The following is a 13120-nucleotide window of genomic DNA, read 5'->3' as shown; positions in this document are numbered from 1 at the left end:
GCCATACTTATTTTGAACTCATAGGTGCTCTCAAACCAATCAGGCAGCTGAATTCAATGACTTTGCTACTGGTAGCTGCCCTGAAAGTCATGACCTCTGGGTTTCAGACCTGATACCAGACTTTGTCTTTTATGGCAGTGATGTGGGGAGAGTTACTTCTGAGCACTGAGAAATGAAATCCCAAATAGGGTTTTCTCCGGAAGACGACATAGTACAAAGAGTCTGTGTGTTTACCTAAGACATCATGTGGGAAGCCCAGATTACAGGGCTCAAAGTTAGCATGGAGAACAGTGGATCTGTGGAGCAGGAGGACTCATGAGTCAAATTAAATTCCAATATTCTAAGAGGCGTCTGGCAGAATAGAATAATGTAAGTATTTCCCTGAGTGCAATTTAATGGTCAGAGCATGCAAACCTGTGTGCTCAATCTCTGAGGTCCTTCTTGGGCATTGCTCTGATCACCAATTGTTTTGTTTGTTTTTGTTTCCTATTGGTTCTTATATTTATTTACATTTCAGATGACATCCCCTTTCCCCATTTCCCCTCCCTAGAAATTCTCTATCATTCAGTTCAGTTTAATATTTCTGACTCTTAAAGGAAAATGTTAAGGTTTTAGATAGTTCAGCTGTGTGAGTGTTTTGCATTCATTTGTGTAATTGTATGCACAGGTACATGCTGCATTAGGAGATCAGAAGAAATATGGATCCCCTGGGTCTAGAGATGTGGTTGGTCTCTGTCACCTTGTGGCTTTTGGGAACAAAACTTCTGTTCTCCTGCCAGAACCATCTTTCCTGCCCATTTCTGGATTATTTGATTTTTGGTCTCTTTTTCTGCTTTGAAGCAGGGTCTCTAGTAGCCTATGCTCACTTAGCACGTATATGCAGCTGAGATGAACTTGAGGCAGAGATCTTTCCTCCTGACTCTACTGCCTGATGGCTGGAATCTGAGGTGAGAGGCAAGAGGGCCTCTTTCTATAGTGCTAGATGTTTCCTTTCTCATAAGATGCAGAATGAACCTGGATTTGTTAAGAGAAAATGAGAACAACTTCTGAATGGTAAGAGTTCAAAGGGATTCTAGTTAAACCTGAAAAGGCCTGTGCAAGAATAGAAGATGGGAGAATCTTTGCATTGTCTTGCCTTGTTGCAATATGGTATGGGGGGGCTCCCTGCAAGGTACTGGCAGATAAACCCTGTGCTGCCAATGGATGAGGCTTCTCTTCAGCCCCTTGATATAAATTAACATTTCTTTTAGCCTGAGCTACAAGAACCATCCTGAGAAAGGTGGGAAAACAGGCCACTGTTCATCGGACCTACTCTGGCAACTGAAGCAGATAGGTAACAAGTTTAGCCAGCTCAGGTCCTTTAACAGTAGAACTTGATAGGACCCTGAAAGAAAGTGCAATCCAAAGGTACTAAACGGGTGGCAGCTTAGACTTGATTGTCCAGTTCTGGACTAGACTGGAATGCACACAAATACATTATATCTACAAAGATGGAACCTGGTATGCAAGTACCTGTCATTAATCCCAACACTGTTGGGGAGAAGTAGGCAGATTTCTATTAGTTGAAGTCCAGCCTGGTCTACAAGAAATTGTCAGTCCAGAAAATGCCTCATGGAGAGACCCTGTCTCAAACAAGAGTAAAACATGCAACATATAGAGAAAACAAAATGAAAATGAAGTACAATAAGAGCTAATACTAGTGTGTTTTCCCCCATACATTTCCCTGTACACTGCATGCAAGTGCAGGTCCACTTGGGGACAGACTTCAGGCTGTGTTCCCAACCCAGGAGCTTACCTTTCACCCTTGCTGTGCTTTGTTTTCATTACTTTCAGTTCAGTTGTTGTGCTTGTGTGGGACACTGTCTTTGTCACAAGGGAGCATCATATTGGCAATTGTGCTGGTCCATTCTCTCATGCTCTGGAATAGAACTATGGGTATCCCGACCTCTGACTATTCTGAGAGACAAGAAATATCTGTACCAACTTCAGCAAATGTTCCCTTCAAGCCCCTTTAATAGAAAATGGAATGTAGGAAGGTACCTCAGGGAACCTGTCATGTTTTTTGGGGAGTCTTTATGGAGTAATGGCTCACGTTAAAATGATGAGGCTACACTGCCAGAGTGCCCACTCACCAGGAGAGTAGCATTCACAGCAACAGGGTTTTGGATTATCAGATTAATGAAAAGTCACAGTTCACATGGAAGGTTCAAAGTACACTGTGATTCCCTGTTAGAGCCACAGCTGTGAAACTAGCAGAGCAAAAGTTAAATGGGAAAAATCAAGGTTTACTATGCAGACAATGACCCTGATCCCAATCTGCCTTCTGCAAAGGGAAGGGGAAATCTACCCCAAGCTTTCTTCTGAGAGGATATGTTTCTGGATGCTTCCACAGGATCCCTCTACTTGAATCCCTAAGGATGAGTGTCCAGACTCTTCCCATGCTCCAACAGCTGGCAATCCATGAACTAGAAAGTAATGAAGAAATGACTGTTTCTGCTGTGGAAGACCTGCTCAAAGTGCTCTTCCCCCATTCAAGGAGGCCTTTATTAACAGATGAAGAAAGATTGTGAAGCATATGGTAGTAACTTGGCCCTACCCCCACCTCTATCTTGGCTCCCTTATGGACAACTTCCATAGTGATAGCTTCCAGGCTGTGTTGGATGGAGTGGATTGGCTGAGTGGCCAGAAGGTTAAGCCTAAGTGAGTGAATTTGAGATAGTGTAGAAGGGAAGGCAGTGGTTGTAATTCAAAGAGAATGTAATGTAGGGAGGTTGAGATATGGAATCGAGGCACACTATACATTGCACATCCAAGCACTCTAATCTTTTTCCTGTTTGGCACATAGGAGGTGTAGACTCAAAGAGCTCTATTTGCTGTATGTTAACCATGACTTCCTGGAAATGTGGACTCCAACATGGGACCTTCCCCAAGTTCTACAGCCACAATCACAGGAGGAAGATTACACATCAGTGCTGTTGCAACCACTACAAGTTCATTCTGAGGATGGCTTCCTGTTGGGCATTCTCAGTGATCAGTACTATGTGGACTTCGTGAGGTGGATCAAACTGAGATTACATACAATGGGCTTCAGTTTTTATAATTTGGTACTAAAAAGAAATGAACGTTGAGACAGTGCAAGGTATTGAATTCCTTGAGATAGCTTGGGATCTATAGCTACATACAGGTGGTTTTAAGCCACCTGGCATGAGTTCTCTGAAAGAGTAATCTGTGCTCTTAATTCTTTAGGCATCTCCTTCTAGCCTCAATATAATAATGTTGTGACATGGGCTGGCTTGGAACTCACCATGTAGAACCCCTTCACCAACTACTGCCTCTGGAGTATTGAAATTGAGTGGTGCACAGCCATCCCTGACTTTTATTTCTTTTTCTTTTTAATTAAATCTTTTTGTTTGTTTGTTTTTCTTCTTGATGTTTTGTATGTTTGCCCAGGGTAGACACAAAATTATGACAATACTATTTCTGTCTCTTTTTTTGTGATAAATGTAAGCCACCATGGTGGATTATATCCCATTCTTTTATTTTTGAAATGGCTTATAATATGTAGCTCATTCTGTCTAGGAACTCTTTATATAGATCAGGCTGGCTTCAACCTCACAGGTCTCCTTACATCTGTTTCCTAGATGCTGGGATAAAAAGTGTGTGGGACCAACCCTGACTTTTTGGCTCCCAGGCATGATTTTATTTCTCTATTTAGCATGCTGGGATTGACTGCTCTGAAACCAGCTTCTGACTGATATCTAGGGTCCATATCCCTCACAAACACACTTTTAAATTCTTTAATCAATAGGTGTGTGTACCTCAAGTAGTCTCCACCTTGTTATACAGGCAATGGTGAACTTGAACTTTTGATACTCTGGCGTGAAACCCTTGAATTCTGAGATAGAAGGCATGTCTAACCCCATCTAGGTCATGGAGTGCAGAAGAGCTAGCACAGGCTTTGTGCTTCTTGGCAAGCTCTTTCCCAATTCAGATATATATATAAAAGCCCTACATAAGCCTAATGGATACAAGCCATCCTCCTGCCTCATCCTTCCTAATAGCTAACATAGCAGATCACGGAGCAGCCAGCTTGGCTCTTTAGTCCAGAACAGATTTCACAATTATGAAAAGGCATCTGTCCCTAGGTATACTGTCTGTTTTGGTTTGTGTCAACATGTTTCAAGCTATGATTGTCAGACAGAAAGGATCTCTGCTGAGAAAATATATCCTTAAGATCCACCTGTAAGGCATATTTTTAATGATGCATGGGGAGGACCAAGCCCACCATGGGTCAGGCCACTCCTGGGCTGGTGGTCCTTTTCTATAAAGAAAGCAGGCTGAGTAAGCCATGAGGGACAAAGCTAGTAAGCACTATTCCTCAGTGTGGTCTACATCAGCCCCTGACTCAAGGTTCAGTCCATTTGGATTTCCTGTCCTGGCTTTCTTCATTGATGTACTATGATGTGGAAATGTATGCTTAATAAAACCTTTCCTCCCAAATTGCTTTTGGCCATAGTGTTTCCTTGCAGCAGGAGAAACCATAAGGCAAAGTCCTGTAAGGCTTTTTTTGGAGGAGATTTTGTGTGCATGTCTATTGTTAGGAACACTCTGATCATGTGGTTCACATACAAATAAATTTTAGCCATTTCATTGCTTCCCTACAATAATTCTACAAGAATAAACAGTGAGGCAGAGGGATTGCTGAGATTTGAAGTATCAAACTAAGTGTAACTACAAGGAAAGACCCTATGCCAAAAGAAAACTAAATCCAAAACTGAGTACAGAAGCAATTATAATAAGTTGTACTCATTGTTGTAAAGTGACGAAGTGAGTAGAAGTTTCATTTGGTGGTGATGTACATTCTTCTGGAACTGGGGGTTTAATTCTCTCTTGCCTAGTGTTAGGATTCTAGAAGTGTGCCAGCAGCCTACCTGGCTTCCTTTTAGGTCAAATCAAGACATTGTTTTTCCAAGTTGACCAGCTAATCCAACTGACTTTCTATAGTCTCTGTCCACAAATTCCTGTGTCTTATGGCCTCTGTTCTCTACAACACAAAGTTGAGGGTGTGTCAGAAAGGATGGGAGCAGCAGCAGGCTCCTTAGAGAAGGTGGGTAGAAATTGGAGCTCAGCAGCCTGTGGCAGCCACAGTTTTACTTCCAGCGCTGAGGAGGCAGAGCAGGAGCTCTGTGAGTCTAAGTGTAGTCAGGACTGCACATCTAACTTTAGAGCCCCCAGAACCACATAGTCTCAAAACTAAACATGTCTTTTAAACCAAGATGCTGCACATCCTGGTGAGATGACACAGTTGGCAAGAGAATTTTGCATTAAGCCTGAGCACCTAAGTTCAGTGACAGGAATCCACATGCTTGGAGAAGAGAATGACTCCCCAGGTTTTCCCTTCCACCTCAATTGTATCACCCATGAGCACCTCCTTAAACATGAATGCACACACAGAAATGTTAGTGTGACAATGGCAGTTGTATAAGGGTGTGGGACAACGTTCTGCTCTCAACATGCATTGGACGAATGACAATTGCCCAGAAAATGAGTCTGGAAAGAAATTTCATCTTACCTAACTAGACAATATAATGATAGCTGGGATTGATATAAGAGAGCATCTTGACATTGAGACCTAAGGGGTTAGGAGGTACAAGTCAGGAAACCCCAAAGGTGGGAGCCATGTCATCCTAGGCTGTGGAAAGAGTAAGCAACATAGAGAAGGATAATATCTCTGGGATGATGGTGGAGAACATCTGGAGTCTTTTTTTTTCTCCTGGGATTTTCAGGGATTTTTCCACGTGGGTAATTTGATAGTTTCTATAAAAGATGTCTCCAAAGATTTGAGAACGTGTTTACCAGTGGCTGGTGCTGTTTAGTCAGGCTTAGGAGGTATGGTCTTGATGGAGGAAGTGCCATTGGGCATGAGTTTTGGGATACTACAGCTGCACCCTAATTCCAGTCCTTATTCTCTGCTTTGTGTCTGATTGTAAAAATACAAGGTCTCTGTTTTCTGTTCCTTGACTTCTGCTTCCCTAGACACCTCATTATTCCTCTGCAACCATAAGCCAAAATAAATCCCATCTCATAAAAGTGGCTTTTGTCATGTATTTTGTATCACCAGAAAGTTTCTATGTAGTTCTTTTCTTGGAAACCTTAACACCCAGTCCTCATGCTCTGACCTTTGACTCAGAAGAATAGCATCTGAGGCCAAGAGAAATGTTCAGATCAAAAAATGGTCTGAGTAACTTAAGACTTCAAACAGGAGGCCAGAATATTCTGCCTGTCATACAAAAGTAGGTCCACAGCATCCTAGACTACTGACAAAAACCTTGTCTCAAAATAAAGACTTATTACAAATAGGCTGGGGCCAAAACTTGAAGGGAGAACCTAGGGAATCTCACGGTACGCTATAGGAATTGAACCTGGACACAGGGCTAATAATTCCAAGCCAGAGGTTGTCCAAGATTTCTGATTAGGCTTAGATAGTTGAGCCCTGGGGTACACATGGTTAGGGACTAACCAGAGTATTGGCTCACTGACTGACAAAACCCTTTGAAACCAGGAGCAGCTCACATAATATTAAAGTACTTACAAGAGGCTAACACTTCTCTAATGTTCAAAACCTTAACCTAGACCTTTCTCCTTATTCTGATGCCTGCTAACTCATCTAGAGAAGATCAATGTTCCTGTGCCCCTGAGACTACTTGGTGGGCACATAATAATGATTGGACTAAATGGGCCTCTTCTGATGCTTTCCAAACTAAGGAACCCCTTTTATGCATTTAGTAGATAGGTTGATCAGGAACTAGAGATATTCAAAGTTTCTGTTTCTGAATTAAAACAACAGTTAAATTCCCTTAAATAAAAAGTCCTACAAAATTAAAGAGGCATGTATATAGTGTTCATTAGATAAGCAGGACTACATATTATGTATAGCTTTGGAAAAAACCTGTTGTATTTACAGTAATTGATATGGAGTAATCAGAGAAAATCTTACCAAAGTTGGAGAAAACCTTTGAAAGAGGAACACAACAAAGACATAAATGAAAACAATTGATTCCATTTTTGTTCTCTTGATCCCCCTGGCTAGCTACTCACATAGCAGCAGTGACCTTTAATTCTCAGATTCTCATCTGATTGGATTAAAGATGAGGTCCTGCATCTTAAAACTAACCATATATATATATATATATATATATATATATATATATATATATATATATATATTAAAATCAATGGTAATAAGGACCAATTATATTTCTTTAGTGTAGAATGAATTTGATTGTTCACTAAGACCAATGTAGAATGTAGCAGGGCCCCAAATGCAACTGAGTTCACGATGGAAGTATCATGCAGGCCCTAAGACTAGGCATCCAGACAGCACCACCTGCCAAAATTACACCAAATGCTTAATCCATCAAATTACATAAGTCTCTAAATTACCAATCTTGCCTTTTCTCTCTGTAGTTTCACTACTGGTTCTTGTTAATTCACTCAGGATTTTTGTTAACTAAAGTATGCCAACCTAAAATGATATTTTTGTGATTCAAATTTACCCAATAAAGGCTCCTGCTACACTGGATACTCAAAGACACATTGTAGTTTCCCACAGATTAACAAAGATATTCTATTGGCTTAGAGATATGAACAAGAAGTCTTCTCTGGTGGGTACCTCAAATCTAGTTGGGGGCTTACACCAAATTCAAAACAAGCCTGGAAACAGACATGGTGGTACCGGCCTTTAATCTCAGCACTGGGAAACAGAAACAGGTAGATTCCTGAGCTCCAGGTAAGGCTAGTCCAGACTTTCAGGACAGCCATAGATACACAAAAACCCCTGCCCCCCTATAAAAACACAAAACATATACACAAAAGCAACACACACACATGCACACGGCCAACACACACACACACACATGTCTCCCCCACCAAAATGCCCCCCTTGATTTTATGAGTTGAAGTAAAGCCTGAATTACAAATCAAAACTCTATCTCTAAAAGCAAAACCAAACAAAATAAAGGATGAGAGCTGTAGCTGAAATAGTAAAACCTCATTCAGTGGGTTGAAGACCATGGCTCCCATCTACAGCCCTTCAATACACTGTCACCACCACCACCATGCTAGGCATGGTACAGAATGCCTGTAGTCCAGCATGGGAAGTGGAGTAAAAAGAAGCAGATGTTCAAGGTCATCATAAGCTACATAACAATTACCAGGCCAGCCTGGTCTCAAGGTTAAAGACAAGAAAACAAAGAGAAAACCATCTTAAAGGATAGATTTGGATATCAGGCTGCTTTCCTGTCACCCAAAGGCTCTTTGCTTTCTTTCTTTCTATCTCTTTTTTTCCTTAGTTTCTTGCTTTTTTTAAAAAAAATGGTTATTATATTCATTTACATTTCAAAGGTTATTCCCCTTCCCAGTTTTCCCTCCCCAAGTACTCTATCCCATCCTCCCTTCCCTTTGCTTCTATGAGGGTGCTCCCCACCCACTCCCACCTTACCCACCTTAGCATTCTCTTCTGATGAGCCATCAAGCCTACACAGGATCAAGGGTCCCTGCTCCCACTGATGCCAGGTAAGGTAATCCTTTGCTACACATGCAGCTGGAGCCATGGTTCCCTCCATGTGTACTCTTTTGTTGGTGGTTTTTTTTGGGATCTCTGTTGAGTCTAGTTGGTTGATATTGTTCTTCCTATGGGGTTGAAAACCCCTTCAGCTCCTTTAGTCTCTCCCCTAACTCCTCCTTTGGGATACCCTTGCTCAGTCCAATGGTTGGCTGCAAGCATCTGTCTCTGTTATGGTTAGGCTCTGGCAAAGCCTCTCAAGAAGCAGCTGCATCAGGCTCCTATCAGCAACTACTTCTTGGCATCAGCAAGAATAGTGTCGGGTTTGTTGTCTGCATATGGGATGGGTCCCCAGGTTGCCAGTCTCTGGATGGCCTTTCTTTCAGCCTCTGTTCCTCTCTTTGTCCCTTTATTTCCTTTAGACAGGAGCAATTCTGGGTTAATATTCTTGAGATGGGTGGGTGGCCACATCCCTCACCTGGGGGCCATGCCTAACCTCTGGGCATGCTCTCTACAGGTTCTCTCTCCCATTTATAGGGTATTTTAGCTAATGTCACCCACTTTAGGTTCTGGGAGACTCTTGCTTTCCTGGCATCTGGGACTTTCTGGTGGCTACCCCCAATTCCCCATCCCCCACTGCTATTTCCTGTCCTGATGTACTTAACCACCCCCTGTCATCTCCTCCCACACCTGATCATGTCCTTCTTTTCTCTCCCCTCCTCTCTCCTTCCCAACTCCCTCCCTCTCCATACCTCCTATAATTGTTTTCCTCCCTCTTCTAAGTAACCCCAAAGCATTCTCACCTTGGTCTTCCTTCTTCTTAAGCTTCAGATGGTCTGGCAGTTGTATTGTGGATATTCTAAGCTTTTGTCCTAATGTCCACTTATCAGTGAGTATATACCATATGTGTCCTTTTCACTGACTTACCTCACTCAAGATGATATTTTCTAGTTCCATCCATTTATCTGTAAATGTGATGAAGTCATTAAAATGTCAACTGTCCTTATTGTTCTGAGTCCCTAAGATTAGTCCTTGTACACATCTCCCCTGGATAAGCAGCTAGCAATCAAGATTTTTGAACCATACTTATTTATTTTTTTTGTTTTTTTTGTTTTTTTTTTTTTTTTTTTTTTTTTTTTTTTTTTGTTTTTGTTTTTTTTAGACAGGGTTTCTCTGTATAGCCCTGGCTGTCCTGGAACTCACTCTGTAGACCAGGCTGGCCTCGAACTCAGAAATCCGCATGCCTCTGCCTCCCAAGTGCTGGGATTAAAGGCGTGCGCCACCACTGCCTGGAAACCATACTTATTTCATCCCTCATTTTTATTCTTACTAAATGGAGGAAGATTTTGCCATGAAGAGAAAGGGGTCACATAAGAAGCTTGATACCTGAAGCTTATTCCCTGGAATGCACCTAGTGGAAGAATAGTGCTGACACGTAAAGTTCTCTGACCTCCTCAAGCAATTCAAGGCAGCAATGTTGTGCTTTGCACATGCACACACAAAATAAATAAATAGAATGCAGGGGCTGGAGAAATGGCTCATCAGTTCACAGTGTGTACTGCCCTTATAGAGGACCTGAGTTTAGTTCCCAGAACACAAGTTGGACATCTGAAAACCTCCTGGAACTTCAGGTCCAGGGAATTGCAAGGCCACTGGCTACCTCAGGCTGCTGCACACCCATGCACACACCCACTTCCACATCTCCATAGTTTAAAATAATAAGCATGTGTAATGTGGAGATGAGGCAGAGTCTCATGTTATTCTACTGAAGTGTTTGTGTGAATCTGTGCTTACTTTAAAAAAAAAAAACCTGACTACCTTGGCAGCATGAGATATGTCTTGGTTGTTAAGGGTACTGTTCCTCTTGCCAGGGACACAGCTGTGATTCCCAGTGGTTACTTGGTGGCTTCCAATTTATCAGGACTCCAGTTTTAGGGGCCTGATGGCATCTTCTAAATCAGAGATCAATATGCACTCATGTGGTGCACACACATCCATGCAGACAAAACACTCAGATATAAAATAAAAGTGACAACTAAAAGAAGCTAACAGGAAATACTGAAAGACAAAAATGAATCAAAGTGAAGTCTGATCCTGGGCCTGTAATCTCATCATCCAAATTCCAAGGCAGGTTATAGAAATGGTTTCAGTCAGGAGTGGCTCTACTTGACTGGGAATTATGAGCAGGACAGTGGTCCCATGCACCTTTAATCCCAGTGCTCCAAATGTAAATGCACAGTGAGTTTTCTGAGTTCTAAAGCAGCTAGGTGGAGCAGTCTCCGGAATGCCCCTCCTTTAGTTTCTGTTCCACACTTTGTCTCCATTATTTGCTTCCATGAATATTTTGTTCCCCTGTCTAAGAAGAATCTAAGGAATCACACTTTAGCCTTCCTTCTTCTTGATTTTTATGTGGTCTGTGAGTTGTATCTAAGGTATTGCGAGCTTTGGGGCTAATATCCATTTATCAATCAGTGTATACCTTATGTGTCCTTTTGTGATTGGGTTACCTCACCCAATATATATTTATATATATATTTTCTATATCCATACATTTGCCTAAAAATTTAATGAAATCATTGTGTTTAACAGCTGAGTAATACTCCATTTTGTAAATGTACCATTTTTTCTGTATACATTCCTCTGTTAAAAGACATCTGTGTTCTTTCCAGCTTCTGGCTATTATAAATAAGGCCACTATGCACATAGTGGAGCATGTGTCCTTGTGATATGTTGGAACATCTTCTGGGTATATGCCCAGGAGTGGTATAGCTTGTTCCTCAGGTAATGTTATGTCCAATTTTTTGAGGAACCACCAGACTGATTTCCAAAGTGATTATATCAGCTTGCAATCCCACCAACTATGGAGGAGTGTTCCTCTTTCTCCACATCCTTTCCAGCATCTGCTGTCAACTGAGTTTTTGATCTTGGCCATTCTGACTGGTATGAGGTATTCACCAAAGGCAGACACTGATGTGGATGTCAGGAAGTGCATGCTGACAGGAGCCTGATATAGCTGTCTACTTAGAGGTCTGCAAGAGCCTGACACACACAGAGGTGGATGATCACAGCTAACCAATGAACTGATCATGGGGTTCCCAACAGAGGAGTTAGGGAAGACTGAAGGAGCTGAAGGTGTTTGGGGCCCTGGCCTTTTGGATATAGCAAACATACCAACCAACCAGAGCTCCCAGGGTTTAAAGTACCAGTTGGGGGAGCACATAGGGAGGGACCCATGGCTCCAGCTGCATATATAGGGGAGGAAGACCTTGTAGGGCATAGGTGGGAGATAAGGTCCTTGGTCCCTTGAAGGCTGGATGCCCTAGTGTGTGGAATTTTGAGAGTGGGGAGGTGGGAGTGGGTGGGAGCACATCCTCAAAGAAGCAGGAGGAGAGGGGATTGCGATAGGGGGTTTCTGGGTGGGAGGGGGAAGTGGAAAAAGGGGATAACATCTGAAATGTAAATAAAATATACAATAAAAATTAATTTCAAGAAACAAAACAAACAAACAAAAAAACCCAACCAAAAAAAAAAACCATCATCATCAACAACAACAACAACCAAAAACAAATCATACCAAGCCAAGCCAAAACAAAACAAACAACAAAAAGGAGCCTCCTCTACGAGTGAGTTGCAGGATAGCCAGGGCTATACAGAGAAACCCTGTCTCTAAAACCAAAACAAAACAAAGGAAAAGATTAAGTTTTATTTTTTTTTAACAACAGACAAACATGACACATTAGTAAACAAACACTTTTTTACATGTAATGATCTGGTGATATAGCTCAGTGTTCTCTGCCCTTACTGTAAGGACATCACTACAAATCCTTATGTGAAATCCCTGGGTTCAAACCCTCAGGCAATGCTCTGAATCTGCCACAGTTGAGAGTGCTTGTTATGCATGCAGCCTGGGATAGATCTCAGAACTCCAAACATCAGGTGCAGAAGCACACACCTGCAATCCACCAGCCTTTAGAGAATGATGGAAGGACAGATTTAAGGTCTGTGGAGATTATTTCTTGGACTTCATATACACCTGCTTCCTGGTCCCCCAAATTAAAAAAAAAAAAAAATAGAAACGGATATGTGTAAACTTGAAAGACAAATGTTCTGCCAGACTTTTCAACCCTCGACTATTTTGTAGTTTGTGTATTTATTTTAGATTTGAAATATTTGGTTTCTAGCAGAGAGGAAAAGCTGGGTGATACAATGCTGACCCTGGACAGGTGGGTGCTTGGGAGAAGCTACCATGCTGACAGACAGTGAGAGAAGGGACGGTTTGGAAAGTAGCAATCCTCCTGTTCTTGTCTCATGTTGTAATGTGTGAATGTCCCCTCCCTGGCTTCAGTCTTTGATTCCATCTTCTCTAGGAAGAGCTGAGCTGGTTCCTTGATGAAACTCCTAGCTTCTTCTCCAGAGCTGAGCTGGTCACTTAATGCCCCCCTCTAGTTTCCCCTCTTGAGCCGAGCTAGTCCTTTCAGGACCACTCTCTTCCTTCTTCTCTAGAGCTGAGTTGGTTCCTTCATGACCCCCACACACACAGGTTCTTCTCCAACTCTA

The 13120-nt window shown here is 42.1% G+C and overlaps 1 pseudogene; it reads left to right on the top strand.

Moving 5' to 3' along the window:
• Positions 1-2417: 2417 nt before the first annotated feature.
• On the top strand, positions 2418-3128 carry LOC117708708 (oogenesin-3-like; annotated as a pseudogene).
• Positions 3129-13120: the final 9992 nt, after the last annotated feature.

This window comes from Arvicanthis niloticus, chromosome 5 (assembly GCF_011762505.2).
Source record: "Arvicanthis niloticus isolate mArvNil1 chromosome 5, mArvNil1.pat.X, whole genome shotgun sequence".
Classification (NCBI taxonomy): Eukaryota; Metazoa; Chordata; class Mammalia; order Rodentia; family Muridae; genus Arvicanthis; species Arvicanthis niloticus.
Note: the sequence above shows the minus strand (reverse complement) of the source record. Positions and strands in the feature narration are given on the sequence as shown.